The sequence below is a fragment of the Pristiophorus japonicus genome, chromosome 11, assembly GCF_044704955.1.
Source record: "Pristiophorus japonicus isolate sPriJap1 chromosome 11, sPriJap1.hap1, whole genome shotgun sequence".
Classification (NCBI taxonomy): Eukaryota; Metazoa; Chordata; class Chondrichthyes; family Pristiophoridae; genus Pristiophorus; species Pristiophorus japonicus.
The window spans coordinates 183,315,965-183,334,706 of NC_091987.1; positions in this window are offsets into that span (position 1 = coordinate 183,315,965).

Here is an 18,742-nt window from a genome sequence, read left to right on the forward strand (position 1 = left end):
GCTAGGGGCGGGAGGGAGTGAACTGGCTGGCATCCAGGGTCACAGAGAGGCTGCAATTCAACGGAGAGGCTGGGGGGCGGGGGGAGGGTACTCACCGCATTTGACGAGGAATATACTTCACTCGGGGACCGGAGAGGGTCACAGACAACCGATCTGAAGGCTAGGTGCCCAGGGAGAGGGGGGAGGCAGAGAGGTCACAAGACTCGGGGGGCGGGGGGGGGGGGGGTGAGGGGAGAGGGAGAGAGAGGTCACAAGACTCAGGGGGGGAGGAGAGAGAGAGGAGAAGACAAAAGACCTTTGGGTGTGGTTCATCCATACAAACCTTGGGGAAAGAGAGAACTGCAAACCTGTTCTGCCTGATTTCCTGCCATTTTGAGCTTCTTTGAAAGTTTAAAAAGGAGACAAAAGCAAAAGACAGAAAGGAGATGAGTAAAAGTGGAGGGCAGAGAAACCCAAGGCAAAAAACAAAAAGGGCCACTGAATGTAAAGGGGCTGCAGGAGGGTTCAAAACTAAAAATCGTGGATTAAAAACGAGTATTAAAACACTCTACCTAAACGCACGCAGCATTCGAAATAAAGTAAATGAGTTGACGGCACAAATCATTACAAATGGGTATGATTTGGTGGCCATTACAGAAACGTGGTTGCAGGGTGGCCAAGACTGGGAATTAAACATACAGGGGTATCTGACGATTCAGAAAGATAGACAAGAAGAGAAAGAAGGTGGGGTAGCTCTGTTAATAAAAGATGATATCAGGGCAGTTGTGAGAGACGATATTGGCTCTAATGAACAAAATGTTGAATCATTGTGGGTGGATTTTAGAGATAGTAAGGGGAAAAAGTCACTGGTGGGCGTAGTTTTTAGGTCCCCAAATAATAACTTCACGGTGGGGCGGGCAATAATCAAGGAAATAATGGAGGCATGTGAAAAAGGAACGGCAGTAATCATGGGGGATTTTAACCTACATATCGATTGGTCAAATCAAATCGCACGGGGTAGCCTGGAGGAGGAATTCATAGAATGCATACGGGATTGTTTCTTAGAACAGGATGTTACAGAACCTACAAGGGAGCAAGCTATCTTAGATCTGGTCCTCTGTAATGAGACAGGAATAATAAACGATCTCCTAGTAAAAGATCCTCTTGGAATGAGTGATCAAACTATGGTTGAATTTGTAATACAGATTGAGGGTGAGGAAGTAGTGTCTCAAACGAGCATACTATGTTTAAATAAAGGGGACTACAGTGGGATGAGGGCAGAGTTGGCTAAAGTAGACTGGAAACACAGACTAAACGGTGGCACAATTGAGGAACAGTTAAGGACTTTTTAGGAGTTCTTTTATAGTGCTCAACAAAAATATATTCCAATGAAAAAGAAGGACTAACCAGCCGTGGATAACCAGAGTATCAAATTAAAAACCAATGCGTATAAGGTGGCCAAGGTTAGTGGGAAACTAGAAGATTGGGAACATTTTAAACGAAAGCAAAGAATGACTAAAAAAGCAATAAAGAAAGGAAAGATAGATTACGAAGGTAAAGTTGCGCAAAACATAAAAACGGATAGTAAAAGATTTTACAGATATATAAAATGGAAAAGAGTGACTAAAGTAAATGTTGGTCCCTTAGAAGATGAGAAGGGTGATTTAATAATGGGAAATGTGGAAATGGCTGAGATCTTAATCAATTATTTTGCTTCGGTCTTCACAGTGGAAGACACAGAAACCATGCCAGAAATTGCTGGTCACAGGAATGTGGGAAAGGAGGACCTGGAGACAATCACTATCACTAGGGGGGTAGTGCTGGACAGGCTAATGGGACTCAAGGTAGACAAGTCCCCTGGTCCTGATGAAATGCATCCCAGGGTATTAAAAGAGATGGCGGAAGTTATAGCAGATGCATTCGTTATAATCTACCAACATTCTCTGGACTCTGGGGAGGTACCATCGGATTGGAAAGCAGCTGATGTAATGCCTCTGTTTAAAAAAGGGGGCAGACAAAAGGCAGGTAACTATAGGCCGGTTAGTTTAACATCTGTAGTGGGGAAAATGCTTGAAACTATCATTAAGGAAGAAATAGCGGGACATCTCGATAAGAATAGTGAAATCAAGCAAACGCAGCATGGATTCATGAAGGGGAAATCATGTTTAACTAATTTACTGGAATTCTTTGAGGATATAACGAGCATGGTGGATAGAGGTGTACCGATGGATGTGGTGTATTTAGATTTTCAAAAGGCATTCGATAAGGTGCCACACAAAAGGTTATTGCAGAAGATAAAGGTACGCGGGGTCAGTGGAAATGTATTAGCATGGATAGAGAATTGGCTGGCTAACAGAAAGCAGAGAGTTGGGATAAATGGGTCCTTTTCGGGTTGGAAATCGGTGGTTAATGGTGTGCCACAGGGACCGGTGCTGGGACCACAACTGTTTACAATATTCATAGATGACCTGGAAGAGGGGACAGAGTGTAGTGTAACAGAATTTGCAGATGACACAAAGATTTGTTGGAAAGCGGGTTGTGTAGAGGACACAGAGAGGCTGCAAAGAGATTTAGATAGGTTAAGCGAATGGGCTAAGGTTTGGCAGATGGAATACAATGTCGGAAAGTGTGAGGTCATCCACCTTGGGAAAAAAAACAAAAAAAGGGAATACTATTTGAATGGGGAGAAATTATAACAGGCTGTGGTGCAGAGGGACCTGGGGGTCCTTGTGCATGAAACTCTTTTTGAGTTTATCTGTAAAACAAAATACATTAAACCGTGCCACCCGCCCTGGATGACACAGCAGACATTTACAAGGCCCTTTTTTTTTTCCTTTTTTGTGGGTTTTTTTTTGTGTTTTTCTTTTTTTTTTTTTTTTTTTTTTTGGCGCTAAAATCACATTTTTCCAAGTGCCCCCTATAAAAGGGGAGGGGGACACTAAAAGCACTGGCAATTAAAACAAATTAAACTTTAAAACGTAAAATCAAATTAAAATTTGGTTGCCGGGCGTGATGATGCACTCCAGTCCCTCCGGTGCCCACCTCTCGCGGAAGGCCGCGAGCGTACCGGTGGACACCGCGTGCTCCATCTCCAAGGACACCCTGGACCGGATGTAAGAGCGGAAGAGAGGCAGGCAGTCAGGTTGAACGACCCCCTCGACCGCCCGCTGCCTGGACCAGCTGATGGCACCCATGGCCGTGCCCAGGAGCAGTCCTACGAGGAGGCCTTCGGACCTACCCGCTCCCCTCTGCACAGGGTGCCCAAAGATCAGGAGAGTGGGACTGAAGTGCAGCCAGAATTTCAGGAGCAGCCCCTTCAAATAATGGAACAGGGGCTGCAACCTTGTGCACTCACTAAAAATATGGAACACGGACTCCTCCAGACCGCAGAAATTGCAGGCGGCCTGGGAGTCCGTGAACCGGCTTAAAAATTTATTGCACGGCACTGCTCCGTGCACCACCCTCCAGGCCAAGTCCCCGATGAATAGTGGGAGGACCCCTGCGTAGAGTGCCCTCCATCGGGGACCCCCGCCTCCTCCGGACGGCAGGATGGTACGCCATGGCGTGTCCGGATGGCAGGCGAGGATGGCAAAGTTGAGAGTGTGCAGGAGCAGCCCGTACTGGAAACCCCTCCGCGCGGAACTGAAAGGCACGGAGGGGATTTCCCCGAGGCGGCTCAAGTTGTGAGGCGCTGGCCCCCGAGGGAGGTTCCGGGGTTTGGCACCGATGAGGAATTCCGTCCGGATGGGGGTCAGTTCAGACGGGATCTCCCCACGTGCTTGAGCCTCCTCGATGCACCTAACGGAGTCAGGACCCAAAGCTGTTTTGAGCGACTCGATGGCTTCGGCCGCGCGGCGGACGTCGACTGAATTTTTGCGCCGCGCCAGCATGCCTGGCGCCATCCAGCCCGCTCCTCCACCATCGAGCAAGTCCCTGACCCTGGTCACCTCACCAGCCACAGCCCTCTCTTCCGACCGCCACATAAAACCTCGGTCGTGGAGATACGGATTCCCGAGCAGCGGCTCCTGCAGGACGGCTGCCACTCCAGCCGGCGGAGAGCTGCGCTTGGTGCAGACTTTGTTCCAGACCCTGATGAGTTCCTTGTAAAAGACAGGCAGCTCCCGGGGGGCGGTCCTGACACCCCCTAAGTTCACAAACAGGAGCTGCGTGTCGTAATTGAGGTCGCGCTGCTGGCAGAAGAAATACGTCGCCAGAGCACACCACCTAGGAAGGGGCTCGACGTAAAGGTATCTCTGCAGGGTCTGAAGACGGAAAGTCGCGAGCTGGGCGCTGACGCACACCAACGACTGACCGCCCTCCTCAAGCGGGAGACTCAAGACCGCGGCAGAGACCCAGTGCTTCCTGTTGTTCCAGAAGAAGTCCACCAGCTTCTTCTGTATCTTGGCGACAAACGCAGGGGGAGGGGTCAAAGTGACCAGCTGGTTTATGACTAGCGCTCGACCCCTGTAGGACAGCACTCGGAGCAGTCCTGTCCAGCGCCCTAGGCGAGCGGCGACCTTGGCCTCCAGCTCCTGCCAGTTCGCCGGCCAGGCTCCCTCGTCGGGGCTAAGGTAGACTCCCAGATAGAGGAGATGGGTCGTGCTCCAGGCAAAAGGCCTGAGCTCCTCCGGCAGGGAGTCCACCCGCCACTGACCCACCAGGAGTCCGGAACATTTCTCCCAGTTGATTCTGGCGGAGGATGCGGCCGAGTAAATCTCTTGGCACTCACGCATCCTCCGCTGGTCAGCGGGATCCTCGACCGCGAGGAGCATGTCATCGGCGTAAGCCGAGAGGACGACCTCCACGCCCGGCCCTTGCAGAGTCAGTCCCGTCAACCTCATCCGCAAGAGGCGCAGGAAAGGCTCCACGCAGATGGCATATAACTGGCCGGACATGGGGCATCCCTGGCGCACCCCTCTCCTAAAGCGAAGGGGCGCCGTCAAGGACCCGTTAACCTTAATCAGACACTCCGCGGCGGCGTACAAAAGTCGGATCCGGGCGACGAAATGCGTCCTGAACCCGAAAGCGCGCAGAGTTCCGAGCAGATAGTCGTGATCCACCCTGTCGAACGCCTTCTCTTGGTCGAGAGATAAGAAGGCTACCGACAGACCAGCCTCCTGGGAATGATGGATGAGGTCCCGGACCAGATGGATGTTGTCGTGGATTGTCCGCCCCGGGACCGTGTAGGACTGGTCGGGGTGGATCATGTGGTCCAGCACGGCACCAAGGCGAGCAGACATCACCCTGGCGAAGATTTTGTAGTCCGTGCTGAGGAGGGAGACCGGGCGCCAGTTCTTAAGGAGGCGGAGATCGCCCTTCTTAGGCAGCAGGACGATGACTGCCCTGCGCCAAGAGAGGGGCATCTCCCCGGTCGCCAGACTTTCCCCCAGGACCCGCGCGTAGTCGCCCCCCAGGACGTCCCAGAACGCCCTGTGGAACTCAACGGTCAGCCCGTCCAGCCCCGGGGATTTTCCCCTCGAGAGCCGGTCGAGGGCACCGGTCAGCTCCGCCAGGCTTAGCGGAGCTTCCAGATTTTCGGCACCCTCCGGGCTGACCTTCAGCAGGTCCTCCCACAAAACTCTACGCACATCCTCGCTGGACGGATCCGGTGAGAACAGAGCCCCGTAATATTCACGGGCCCTGTTGTTGACGCCCTCCGGATCCGAGACGAGAGAGCCGTCGTCGGCCAGCAGCGTCAAGAGCTGCTTACGGACGCTCTGCCTTTTTTCCAGCGAGTAGAAGAAGGGGGAGCCGCGGTCCAGATCCCGCAGGAACCGGATCCGCGACCTCACGAACGCGCCTCGGGACCCGACGAGCTGCAGGTCCTTCAGCGCGGCCTTCTTCGCTTCGTACACCGTCCGCAGGGCCGGGTCCCCAACGATTTGACCGAGACGGGACTCTAGGTCGAGCACCTCTTTTTCTAGGTGCCCGACCCTGGCCGCCCACCTCTTGGTCGACCCCCTTGCGTACTCTTGACAGAAGACGCAGACGTGAGCCTTGCCCACGTCCCACCATAGCCTCAAGGAGGGGAAGCCCCCCTGCTTCCTTCTCCAGTCGGACCAGAATCGACGGAACGAGTCCTGGAACCGCACGTCCTCCAGCAGCCGGTTGTTAAAGTGCCAGTACGCGGACCCCGTCCTCGCGCGGAGCGAAGTGAGCTCCGCCCACACCGGGTGGTGGTCCGAACACGGCACCGGCCGCATGGAGGCCGCCGGGACGAAGGAAACGTACGCCCGAGACACGTAAAGGCGGTCGACTCTGGACCATCCTACTCCAGGCCTCACCCAAGTAAAGGCGCTGGAGTCGGGGTGGAGATTTCGCCAGACGTCCACCAAGTCGAAGGACCCGACCAGGTCCCTCAACTTCTCGATCGCCGTCATGCACTGCGGGGCACCGGAGCGGTCCCTCGCCTCGAGGGTGCAGTTAAAATCCCCCCCGGGGACAATGCAGTCGCCGATGTCGACGGAGCCAAGGAGAGCGGACACCTCTTCAAAGAAGCGCGTTTGCTGCGGGCCGGACTGAGGGGCGTTCACGTTCACGAGATGGAGCGGCACGTCCCCCAGGCGAACCGTTACGTGCAGCAAGCGGCCTGGCACGGGCTCCTCGACCCCCAAGATCTCTGGCAGAAAATGCGGCCCCAGCAAGATGGCCACCCCACTAGAAATGGCAGTGAGGTGGCTCATGCGGACCTCTCCTTGCCATTCCAGGAGCCACGTGGCTTCGCCTCCCGGAACAGTGTGGGTTTCTTGCAGGAAGCACACCGCATATTTCCCTTCCCGCAGGAGCGAAAAATTGTCAAATCTACGGCGTGCCCCTCTGCTGCCGTTGATGTTGAGGCTGGCTATGGTTATCTTCATGGCAAAAGCATAGTGCAACCTCTACCTTAACCTATTGTGGGGGAGGGAGCGGAGTCTTTTGTTGAACTCCACTCCCTCCGCAGCCCAGCGAGGAGTCCCTCGAGCTCGCGCTGCTCAAGGTGTTGCGCCTTTGTCAAGGGCCCGCCCGCGGCCAAGGTTTTAGCGGCGGCGCGGACGGACCCCTTGATCAGCTCTGGCTCGGACCATTTTTCCAGGGCCAGTCGGGCTTGGTTGCAGCGACCCCGGCTCTGGGCCAAAAAGTCCCGGAGTTCCTTTGCAGGAATGAGGATGGTCTCAGCGGCGGCCGCGAGCAGATCCACCGCCTCGCTGGCGGTGGTCTCTAGATTTTCTCCCGCGTCCCCCACCGAGTCCCTGTCCTCCTCCGGGAGGTGGCCGCCAGCAGCCGGCCCATCGACCGCACAAGGTACGGCAAATGACCCGGCCGCTCCAACCGGCCCTGGTTCTGCCCCGATCCCACCCCCAGGATCGTCGGCAGAGGAGTCCCCACTGGGCTTTTTTAAAAATGGTGCTGGGTCGGGAAACGATAGCGGCAGGGGTTCCCCCTCCGCCCCCGGAACCGGGGAACAAGGAGAGACCCGGCCATAGGTAATCCCCAGGCTCTCCAAGTGCTCCAGCTCCAAAGTAGGGGACGAGGGTGGGTGTTCCTCCCCCTCCCCGCTGCCACCCCCCGGCCCAGCATTTACAGTGTCATTAAAATCATTAATTTCGGTTTCTTCCGGGCTGAGCAAATCCCGAGGGAAGTTGGGTATTGGCTGGGCGGGCTCAGGTACGGCCTTTTCGGCCCCGCCCGCCTCAGTCCCCGGGACGCCCGGCCCGGCGGCAATGCATTCCTCCGCGATCCCCACGCCCCCCACGACAGGCAGATCTTCCACGCCATCCCCGGGAGGCAGAGGCTGGACAGCCTCGACTGTCTCACCCTCCCCGGGGACAGATTCCTCTCGCCTACAGCGCAATTTGGGGACGCTGGTGGGGGGACGCGGGACACGCGGCGGGCACCGACTCCTCCGCGGAGGGATGTTGTTCCCCATCCGCCTCAACGGAGCGGCGCCTCCTTTTGTTGCTGGGGGTGCGCGGAGGCAGGGAGACCTCCATGTCTGCCGAGGCCTCCCGCTCCGCCCCCCCCTTTTTCTTTTCTTGCCCGCGCCCGGGCCCCTCTGCGGTATTGGTCAAGGGCTCAGGCACGGGCTCAGGGCACCCCGCGCTCGCCGGTGACTGGGTTGGGCCGAGCGCGGTAAACAAATCGTCTGGCGCACCGAGGGGACACGCCTCTGGATGTTTTGCCTTCTCCCGCACCTTCCTTCCGATCGGACGCTCTTCCTTCCCCCCCGCCGGAGGCCGTAATAGCAAGGGCCCCCGGCGATGCCCACGCACCTATGGCTCCCGGCACGCGGACGCAACTACGGGGAGGGGTGGCGACGGCGCCAGCCTTGGCCACCTTCGGTGGTTTGGCGGCCTTGGAGGCGGGGCAGTTCTTGCGAACGTGCCCCACCTCCCTGCAGGCATGGCACCGCACGCCGTCCGACGTCCAGAAGACGCGGTAGGCGGTCCCCTCATGCACCACATTAAAGTTCCCCTCCGTCTTCTCCTCCCGCGCCAGCCGGACAAAGAGCTGGCGGCGGAAGGAGAACATGTGGCGCATGCTGCTCTCCCTGAGGCCGAGCGGTATGGGGTTAATCCCCGACCTTACCTCCCCCAGTTGGTGTAGGTGAGGGAGGAGGAGCTCAGCGGGAACAAAGGGCGGGACGTTCGACACGATGACCCTCTGCACGGTGGCCTCGAGAGGATCCACCGGCAGGAACGTCCCGCCCACCGTGAGCCCCTTTTCGAGGGCCAGGAACACCGCCCGCTCCGACCCCAGGAAGAACACGGCCTTCCCAGACATCTTGGAGGCTGCGACAATGGCCGAGGGGCCGACTACCCCAGCCATCGCCCGCACGCACTCCTCAATGCTCATTGTGGGGTGAGTGTAGCTCTTGACCCCGTGTTTCTTAGTTATTAGTTTGAATGGTGGCAGGGCAGCAGGTGGCGCAGGAGGCACCGTGGATGTGGATGCCGCCTGCGCATAAGTCCTAGCTGGCCCTGCCACCGGCGTGGATGGGGTCGCCATCATGGGGTCCCTTTAAGGGCTACACCCACCCCAAAGTCACAGGCCTTAATGGTCTTAATTGGCCTCTTATAATAAGAATGAGCAGAGGAGCTCTTAACGAGGCACACCTCTCCCCTAGTTGGCAATTGGGGAGGGGCCTTGCTCCCTCTGCTCAGTTGTTTTATTTTTTGGTTTTTTGTTAAAATTTGGAGGAAAGGGCTCTCAGAGAGGGGAGAGACAGACAGAGAGAGAGAGATAGAGAAGGGGGGTGTGGGAAAGAGGGAGGCTGCGAGGGCAGGTCTCCCCTCACAGCGATGGGTGGGTGTTTTTCTTGGGGTGCACTCCCCAGATGGCAAAAAAACACAAGCACAGTCTTTGGGATGGTCTTCAGGTGGGGGGAGAAGATGTCTTCACCTGGGGCAGCTAGAGCCAACCAGGCACACACTCCCAACGATGTTCAAAGGTGTGATTAAACAATCTTCAGCCTGGTAGCTCCAGCTATCCCAGGCTAGGCAATGGGGGGGGTTCAATTGTGTGTGGGGCCTAGTTGTGAGCAAGGCCCCCACACATACTTCCACACACACACACCCCCCGCGATGTTCCGGCCCCCAGTGGTCTTCTTTCCTCCCCCACCGATACAACAAAGTCTATTGTGGAATGCAGAATGTTGTAGAAATGACTCTCCCTCCTTCCACACAGGTTGTTGTTCTTTCCCCCTCTCTCCAACTCTCTGTCGTTGTAATGAATGATAAATTGTTTCTGTGCTCCTCCTCTCCCTCCGGATGTTGAATGGGTAGCAAGCTAGCCCTTTCCTCCTCTTGCTGGGCTGGTCTCAGAGCTCTCAAGGCCTTCCAAGGCAGGCGCAAAAGCAGGAGCTCCTCTCCTCACTGCTCACTCAGCCAACTGAGCAGGACACGCCTCCACTGCTCCACCATTGGTTCATGAAACTCTTTTTGGAGTTTATCTGCAAAACAAAAACATTAATCGGTGCCACCCGACCTGGATGACACACCAGACATTTACAAGGCCCCCTTTCTCTGGTTTTTTGGGGTTTTTTTTGTGTTTTTGTTTTTTTTTGTTTTTTTTTGGGGCACTAAAATCATCTTTTTTTCCCCAGTGCCCCGTATAAAAGGGAAGGGGACACTAAAATCACTGGCAATTAAAACAAATTAAACTTTAAAACGTAAAATCAAATTAAAATTTGGTTGCCGGGCGTGATGATGCACTCCAGTCCCTCCGGTGCCCACCTCTCGCGGAAGGCCGCGAGCGTACCGGTGGACACCGCATGCTCCATCTCCAAGGACACCCTGGACTGGATGTAAGAGCGGAAGAGAGGCAGGCAGTCAGGTTGAACGACCCCCTCGACCGCCCGCTGCCTGAACCGGCTGATGGCACCCTTGGTCGTGCCCAGGAGCAGTCCTACGAGGAGGCCCTCGGACCTACCCGCTCACCTCCGCACAGGGTGCCTAAAGATCAGGAGAGTGGGACTGAAGTGCAGCCAGAATTTCAGGAGCAGCCCCTTCAAATAATGGAACAGGGGCTGCAACCTCGTGCACTCAATAAAAACATGGAACACGGACTCCTCCAGACCGCAGAAATTGCAGGCGGCCTGGGAGTCCGTGAACCGGCTTAAAAATTTATTGCACGGCACTGCTTCGTGCACCACCCTCCAGGCCAAGTCCCCGATGAATAGTGGGAGGACCCCTGCGTAGAGTGCTCTCCATCGGGGACCCCCGCCTCCTCCGGACGGCAAGATGGTATGCCATGGCGTGTCCGGACGTCAGGCGAGGATGGCAAAGTTGAGAGTGTGCAGGAGCAGCCCGTACAGGAAACCCCTCCGCGCGGAACTGAAAGGCACGGCCATTGGTTCATGAAACTCTTTTTGAGTTTATCTGTAAAACAAAAAACATTAAACCGTGCCACCCGCCCTGGATGACACAGCAGACATTTACAAGGCCCTTTTTTTTTTTCCTTTTTTGTGGGTTTTTTTTTGTGTTTTTCTTTTTTTGGGTTTTTTTTTTTGGGGCGCTAAAATCACATTTTTCCAAGTGCCCCCTCTAAAAGGGAGGGGGACACTAAAAGCACCGGCAATTAAAACAAATTCAACTTTAAAACGTAAAATCAAATTAAAATTTGGTTGCCGGGCGTGATGATGCACTCCAGTCCCTCCGGAGCCCACCTCTCGCGAAATGCCGCGCGCGTACCGGTGGACACCGCGTGCTCCATCTCCAAGGACACCCTGGAACGGATGTAAGAGCGGAAGAGAGGCAGGCAGTCAGGTTGAACGACCCCCTCGACCGCCCGCTGCCTGGACCGGCTGATGGCTCCCTTGGCCGTGCCCAGGAGCAGTCCTACGAGGAGGCCTTCGGACCTACCCGCTCCCCTCCGCACAGGGTGCCCAAAGATCAGGAGAGTGGGACTGAAGTGCAGCCAGAATTTCAGGAGCAGCCCCTTCAAATAATGGAACAGGGGCTGCAACCTTGTGCACTCACTAAAAATATGGAACACGGACTCCTCCAGACCGCAGAAATTGCAGGCAGCCTGGGAGTCCGTGAACCGGCTTAAAAATTTATTGCACAGCACGATTCCGTGCACCACCCTCCAGGCCAAGTCCCCGATGAATAGTGGGAGGACCCCTGCGTAGAGTGCTCTCCATCGGGGACCCGGCCTCCTCCGGACGGCAGGATGGTACGCCATGGCGTGTCCGGACGGCAGGCGAGGATGGCAAAGTTGAGAGTGTGCAGGAGCAGCCCGTACAGGAAACCCCTCCGCGCGGAACTGAAAGGCACGGCCATTGGTTCATGAAACTCTAATCCCAAAAAGTTAGTTTGCAGCTGCAGCAGGTAATCAGGAAGGCGAATGGAATTTGGCCTTCATTTCGAGAGGGATGGAGTACAAAAGCAGGGAGGTCCTTCTGCAACTGTATAGGGTATTGGTGAGGCCGCACCTGGAGTACTGCGTGCAGTTTTGGTCGCCTTACTTAAGGAAGGACATACTGGCTTTGGAGGGGGTACAGAGACGATTCACTAGGTTGATTCTGGAGATGAGGAGGTTACCTTATGATAGATTGGGTAGACTGGGTCTTTACTCGTTGGAGTTCAGAAGGATGAGGGGTGATCTTATAGAAACATTTAAAATAATGAAAGGGATAGACAAGATAGAGGCAGAGAGGTTGTTTCCACTGGTAGGGGAGACTAGAACTAGGGGGCACAGCCTCAAAATACAGGGGAGCCAATTTAAAACCGAGTTGAGAAGGAATTTCTTCTCCCAGAGGTTGTGAATCTGTGGAATTCTCTGCCCAAGGAAGCAGTTGAGGCTAGCTCATTGAATGTATTCTAGTCACAGATAGATAGATTTTTAACTAATAAAGGAATTAAGGGTTACGGGGAGCGGGCGGGTAAGTGGAGCTGAGTCCACGGCCAGATCAGCCATGATCTTCTTGAATGGCAGAGCAGGCTTGAGGGGCTAGATGGCCTACTCCTGTTCCTAATTCTTATGTTCTTATGTTCTTTTGTTAACTTTAAGTATGGGGGCAATACTGACAATCCCATACCTTGTGCGAGCATTCTGAATCATTGTGCTACATAGGAGACAATTGATTCGAGCTTATCACATCAGGAACATCAGAGCCCGTAGGGTGCTGGGCAGGAGGCCTTACCCACGTCGGCAATATCGAGACAGGCGTTCGTACCTGCACCCGAGTGATGCAAACTGTGTCAGAAGGCTGCGTTTCCGCAGAGAAGTTGTCCGTGAGATTAGTGAGTTGCTGAGACCAGACCTGCAGCCGAGAAGCGTCAGGTGGACTGTTTTGTCAGTTGAAGTGAAGGTTACAGCTGCACTTTCATTCTATGCCTCTGGATCATTTTAAGCTACAACTGGGGATGTGTGCGCCATCTCTCAACATACAATACATCTCTCCATTCGCCAGGTCATGGCTGCACTGTTCTTGAATGACTTCAAGTTCCCAATGACCGTCCAAGCAATCCATGACAGGGCTATGGAGTTCGCAAGGAATGCTAGCTTCCCAAAGGTACAGGGCTGCATTGATTGTACCCAAATCGCCTTGCGAGCACTTTTGGAGGATTCTGAGATGTTCAGGAATAGAAAAGGCTTCCACTCCATTAATGTGCAGCTCGTGTGTGACGACATGCATCGCATCATGTCAGTCGATGCAAGATACCCTGGCAGCACCCATGATGCGTTCATCCTACGCGACAACATTATATCTGCCATGTTTCAGCAGCAGCCAGAAGGGCAAAGCTGGCTACTGGGAGACAAAGGGCACGGCCTCACCACCTGGCTCATGACTCCCCTACGTGTAACATGGATGGAAGCTGACCGTGAATACAACGTCTCACATTGCGATGCACAGCATCATAGAGAGGACCATTGGCATCTTGAAACAGCGTTTCCAATCATTGGACCATTCCGGAGGCTACTTGCAATACTCGGTCAGTTCACTGTTGTGTGCTGCATGCTGCATAACTTAGCCATCATGAGGCAGCAGCACCTGGTAGTGGAAGACCCACCGGTGGTGAGAGTGGCAGATGATAATGATGTGGAAGATGCAGGTGACGAGCAGGAGGAGAAGGAGGATGATGATGAGAATAAGGGAACCATGCAAGTGCCTGAGGCCGGAGCACGACAGCGGAGGAGAGCAGACTATTGTGCTCCTTTATCGATTGCTCGAGCCTTGCACCAGCAGCTCATCCATGAAGGCTTTACGTAGAAACATAGAAACATAAAAAATAGGTGCAGGAGTAGACCATTTGGCCCTTCGAGCCTGCACCGCCATTCAATGAGTTCATGGCTGAACATGCAACTTCAGTACCCCATTCCTGCTTTCTCGCCATACCCCTTGATCCCCCTAGTAGTAAGGACTACATCTTAACTCCTTTTTGAATATATTTAGTGAATTGGCCTCAACAACTTTCTGTGGTAGAGAATTCCACAGGTTCACCACTCTCTGGGTGAAGAAGTTTCTCCTCATCTCGGTCCTAAATGGCTTACCCCTTATCCTTAGACTGTGACCCCTGGTTCTGGACTTCCCCAACATTAATAAGAACATAGGAACATGCTGCCTGAGGGCTCAGCAACAACTATTCCACATGGACAGGTTTATTTTTTGGAGCTGTTCCGTAATGTTGTGTTGTGTTAATGGAACATGATTCAGTTTTAATGTAAAATATATTTTATTCAAAAGTTTACAATGTACTTAACTTTACTGTAATAAAATTATTCTTGTATCAAACTTTACTTTAATATGAGTCTTAAAGATCACTTAAGAACTTTAAGATCACTTATAAACTTGTAAATTTACATAACTTACAAAAAACTTTTAATTTGAGAACAGTTACAACAGTAACAACAACAACAGCAGCAGCAAAGAAAAGCTGCACCCATCTCTCCTCCCCCTTCGTCTAACACCACCCACTGCGTTTTGTCTTGGACTCTCCACCACCACTGCACGCAGGCGGTGGCACAGTGATTTTGGGCTGGGTACCAAGCTTATTCCTTCTAACTTCTCTGGTAATGCGCACTTCTTGATGGGGGGGGGGAGGGGGAGTCTGGTGGTAATGTGGAGGGCCCGGCTTGGGGCTCTTCAGAGGCTGGTGTGGGGATTGCAGTGGGAGTGGCAGTTGATTCTGTCAATGGGTGCATGGTCTGGGCGTGTTCCCTTATTGCAGCAGCTAACTCACACATGCCATCCCTCATGCACCCTGACGTTGTCTCAGCGGACTGAAACATTCCCTCCCTGATGGCCCCTGCCACTCACTCACTCATTGCCAGTGTCGTGCTTTGCATTACCTCTGACATTTCCTCCCCCATGGCCATTGACGTGGTTTGCACTACCTCTGACATTCCCTCCCTCATGGACACTATTCCCTCTCATGGTCCCGGACATCGTTCCCATTTCTCGTGTCATTGCTGTTACTTCTCCCGACAGTCCCACTACCTCATCACTCACCCCACTGATTGTGTCCAGGAGTGATCGGGTAAGGTCAATGCTCTCCACACTCAATGACATGATCTGAACCACATCTGTTGCATCCTGCATCTCAGGAGAGCATGGTCGATTTCTCCTTCCCCTCACCCTGGGTGTGCTTCGCTGCATCCCACTGGGACCCGCAGCCTCTGACTCTGGGGCCCTGGGTGTGGCTTGCTGCATCCCACTGGGACCCGCAGCCTCAGACTCTGGGGCCCTGGGTGTGGCTTGCTGCATCCCACTGGGACCCGCAGCCTCGGACTGTGGGGCCCTGGGTGTGCCTCGCTGTATCCCACTGGGATCTGCAGCCTCGGACTGTGGGGCCCTGGGTATGCCTCGCTGCACCCCACTACTGCGACCCGCAACATCGGAAGGTATGAAACCATGGAATGTCCCACCAGCACTCAAACCACTAGTCATGGAAGGGGCTGCCACCTCCATGATCTGCACCTCCTCCATATTCATTACAAAAGTGGCAGTTATATCCAGCTCAGGCCATTCCCCCTTCCCCCCATGTTCTTGGTCTGGAGGGTTGGATTGCAAGATGTTCTCTTCAGGCTCGTCCATGACTGAATCATCTGCATCTTCAGGATTACTCTCAGGTTCTGCAAAATATAACAGAACAGTCAAATGGTTAGCAGCAGAGGAGGGGGCATAATGGGTGGCAGGCGTAGGCTCACACATAACAGGACAGGCAGCAGGTTGATTTGAAGGGCCATGATGAATTTTCAGGATTTACCCTCTCCCTCGAGTGTGGGCCCAGCTTGTGCAGGACTGATTGCTTTTCCCCAGGCAGGACCCATCAAAGCAGTGACCCTCTCTTCCAAGGGTCTCTCTTCCATGGTGGGGTACATTTGGTGGGCCTCCTCCTGTTCGAGTTCTTTCCCTTTTGTTGTGGGCCAATTTCTTCTGCAAAGATGAAAATGCAACCTTTTAGAGAGGTTGGTGGGACATATACAGCTGGTCACATTTACAATTGCAATTGCAAATGAAAATCTTACTTACACTAACGACTTGACCAAAGTCCTGCCATTTCTTTTTACAGTGGCCTCCAGATCACTAGGTGTTCACCAATGCACAGAAATCTTCTGCAACTTGGTTCCAGCGTTTCTTCATTTCTTTTGGTGGCACTTTTATGTGACCTCTGCTGATATCCAGCTCCTGCCATTTGTTCTCAATCACAGTAACTAGTGCCTCCACTTCTTCCACCAAGAAACTCTTTGTCCTTGGTCCATGTTGCTGCATTGCTGTGTTGCTGCAGCTGCTCTGAGACACTCACATCACTTTATCAACGCTCTTAGACACACAGTACTGATTTTGCATGCAGCAGTAATATTTTCCAAACACAGCACTCCGTCTGGCACGCAGACACAAGTAGCTCTTTAAAATTTGCCGGTTACCAACTCGGAGCGCGACTGCACATGCGCGGCCATTTCAGAGACGTCAGGAATGTTTATTTTTTCCCCTCGCGCATGCGCAGACGTCCCGGCACATTTTCCAACGCAGAACACAAGTTCCACCCCCCTAGGCGACTAGCCACACTGCGCGGCTGCAGAGAAAAGGACAAACATCGGCGAAAGCAGGGATATTTTTTTCTGGAGCATCTCCTGATGTACTGAAGTGGCGCAAATCAGGTAAGTACTCTAAAAAACGGGCTCAGGGAAAATTGAGCCCTTTGTAAAGTGAAGATTACTGCACAGCAATGAGCAATGAACAAAAAGTGTCTGCCTGCAATATCAATTCATTTAAGCTTAATTATAATATTTGGGACCCTTCCTCATTATTTTGTTCAATCTATACCTGAGGAGAAGCCTATTCAGCAGTCAGGAGACAATCACTCGTAAAGCGTTCAATCAAGGATATAAAATGATGAAGTCCCTAGGTAGAGTGGATAGGACAGACCTACTTCCTTTAGCAGAGTGGTCAATAACCAGGTGGCATAGATTTAACATAATTAGTAGGAGGTTTAGAGTGGATTTGATGAAATTTATTTCCACGCAGAGGCTGGTGAGGGTCTAGAACTCATTGCTTGAAAGGGTGGTAGAGGCAGAAACCCTCACCACATTTAAAAAGTACTTGGATAGGCACTGGAAGTGCCATAAAATGCAAGGTTATGGACCAAGAACTGGAAAGTGGGATTAGGCTGGATAGCGCTTTGTCAGCCAGAATGGACACGATGGGCCAAATGGACTACTTTGGTGGTGCAAATTTCTATGATTCGATGATTCTATGAAGGGATCCAAACTGAAAGGATTTGTGAGTGCTGTGTACCTGATTTTTGTGAAAGAAAATTTATCAGGTGGCATGTTTCAGAGCCATACATACTAAGAAAATATAAAAAATATTATCCCTCGGCTGTGTTGGATTGTCTTTGTCCCAGCTGGAATGATAGTGTGGACTGCTTCAGTTAGCCATGGAGGTGGAAACTTTGGTTTCCCCTCCTGACTGTAACCCTGCTGGAAGTGTGTGTGTTTGTGTGTCTGTGTGTGTGTATATGAGTGTGTGGTGTACACATGTGCATATGTGTATGCATGTGGGCCTTTGCATGTTGTATGTGGTGTGTGCATATGTGTGGATCTTAAATCATAGAAATTTATAGCACAGAAGGAAGTCACTCGGCCCATCCTGTCCGTGTCTCTTGAGTGAGGACAGATGCAATGAGGGAGAGCTCCAAATAAATGCTTGCAGTCAAAATATTTTTCATATTACACAGAAAGATGAAAAATTGGGCTTCTGTGTAGCGCTACTAATCTCATCCACTGAGACTGTTTCGCACACTAACTCTGCAGAAAGATCTCCCTCATTTCACAGTCTTTGATGTTTACATCAGGAAATTTATCTCAATACTTCAAAATACTAAAATATGATTTATATGCACAAAACTACCCAGGAGAATTAGACCAATTTGTGCTACAGCCGATAGCACCGGTGATAGATTTTTCACTGCAATGGTTGTTTCCTCATGGGGTTTGGGAAGCTGGTGACAGGGAAGTTGGGAAAACAATAATCTTTCTCTGTGCGAGAGCTTCAACTTGCATGCAACTTGTATACAAATGAGGGGCTTTTGGCGATGCCCAATGTTTCCTGACCTTCAGGCAAAAGTTCTGCTCAGTGTTACTCCGACCCAATCACATCAGGAATTAAAGGTGATTAAAGGTAGAGGGAAGAAGTTAAAGGAACACAAGCCTTTTTTTTTTAAATAAGCTTTTTATGACACATTTTCCCTTGCTTGTTGGTAGCTTTTTGGCTGGATCTGGTTTCCATTTTTGGATGAAAATATAAAAGAAATGTTAATTTTGCCAAACAAGTAACTGAATGCTAAAAGTATGCAATGAGTTCAACTTAACAGTCGCCATACTATAAAAATAATGTAGAGGCACTGGGGAGGGTGCAAAATAAGCTTTACAAGGATGATACTAGATGTAAAGTCCTTATTCTACAGTATGAAACCATACAAGGCACATTCTGGGGACAAGGTCACTCTGTGACCTTAACTCTTTATTCACAGGACTCCAAACACGATGACCCTCCATGGGACCTCCCTTTTTATACCTGTGTGATCAGGTAAGGAGTGTCTCCCACAAGTTCACCCCTTGTAGTCAAGGTGTGCATCTAGGTTGAGTGTATACAGTAATACAGTGGTGTTACATTGTGGTTACATTCATGACATCACCTCCCCCCCCTCCCCCCCCAAAGTCTTATTGGGATCATAGGTTTAGTCTTTCAGGTGGTCTACGCTCCCTCGTGGAGCGCCGCAGTTGGGACTCTGGTTGTTGGATACTGACGTGAGTGTCTGTCACTTGTGGTGATTCC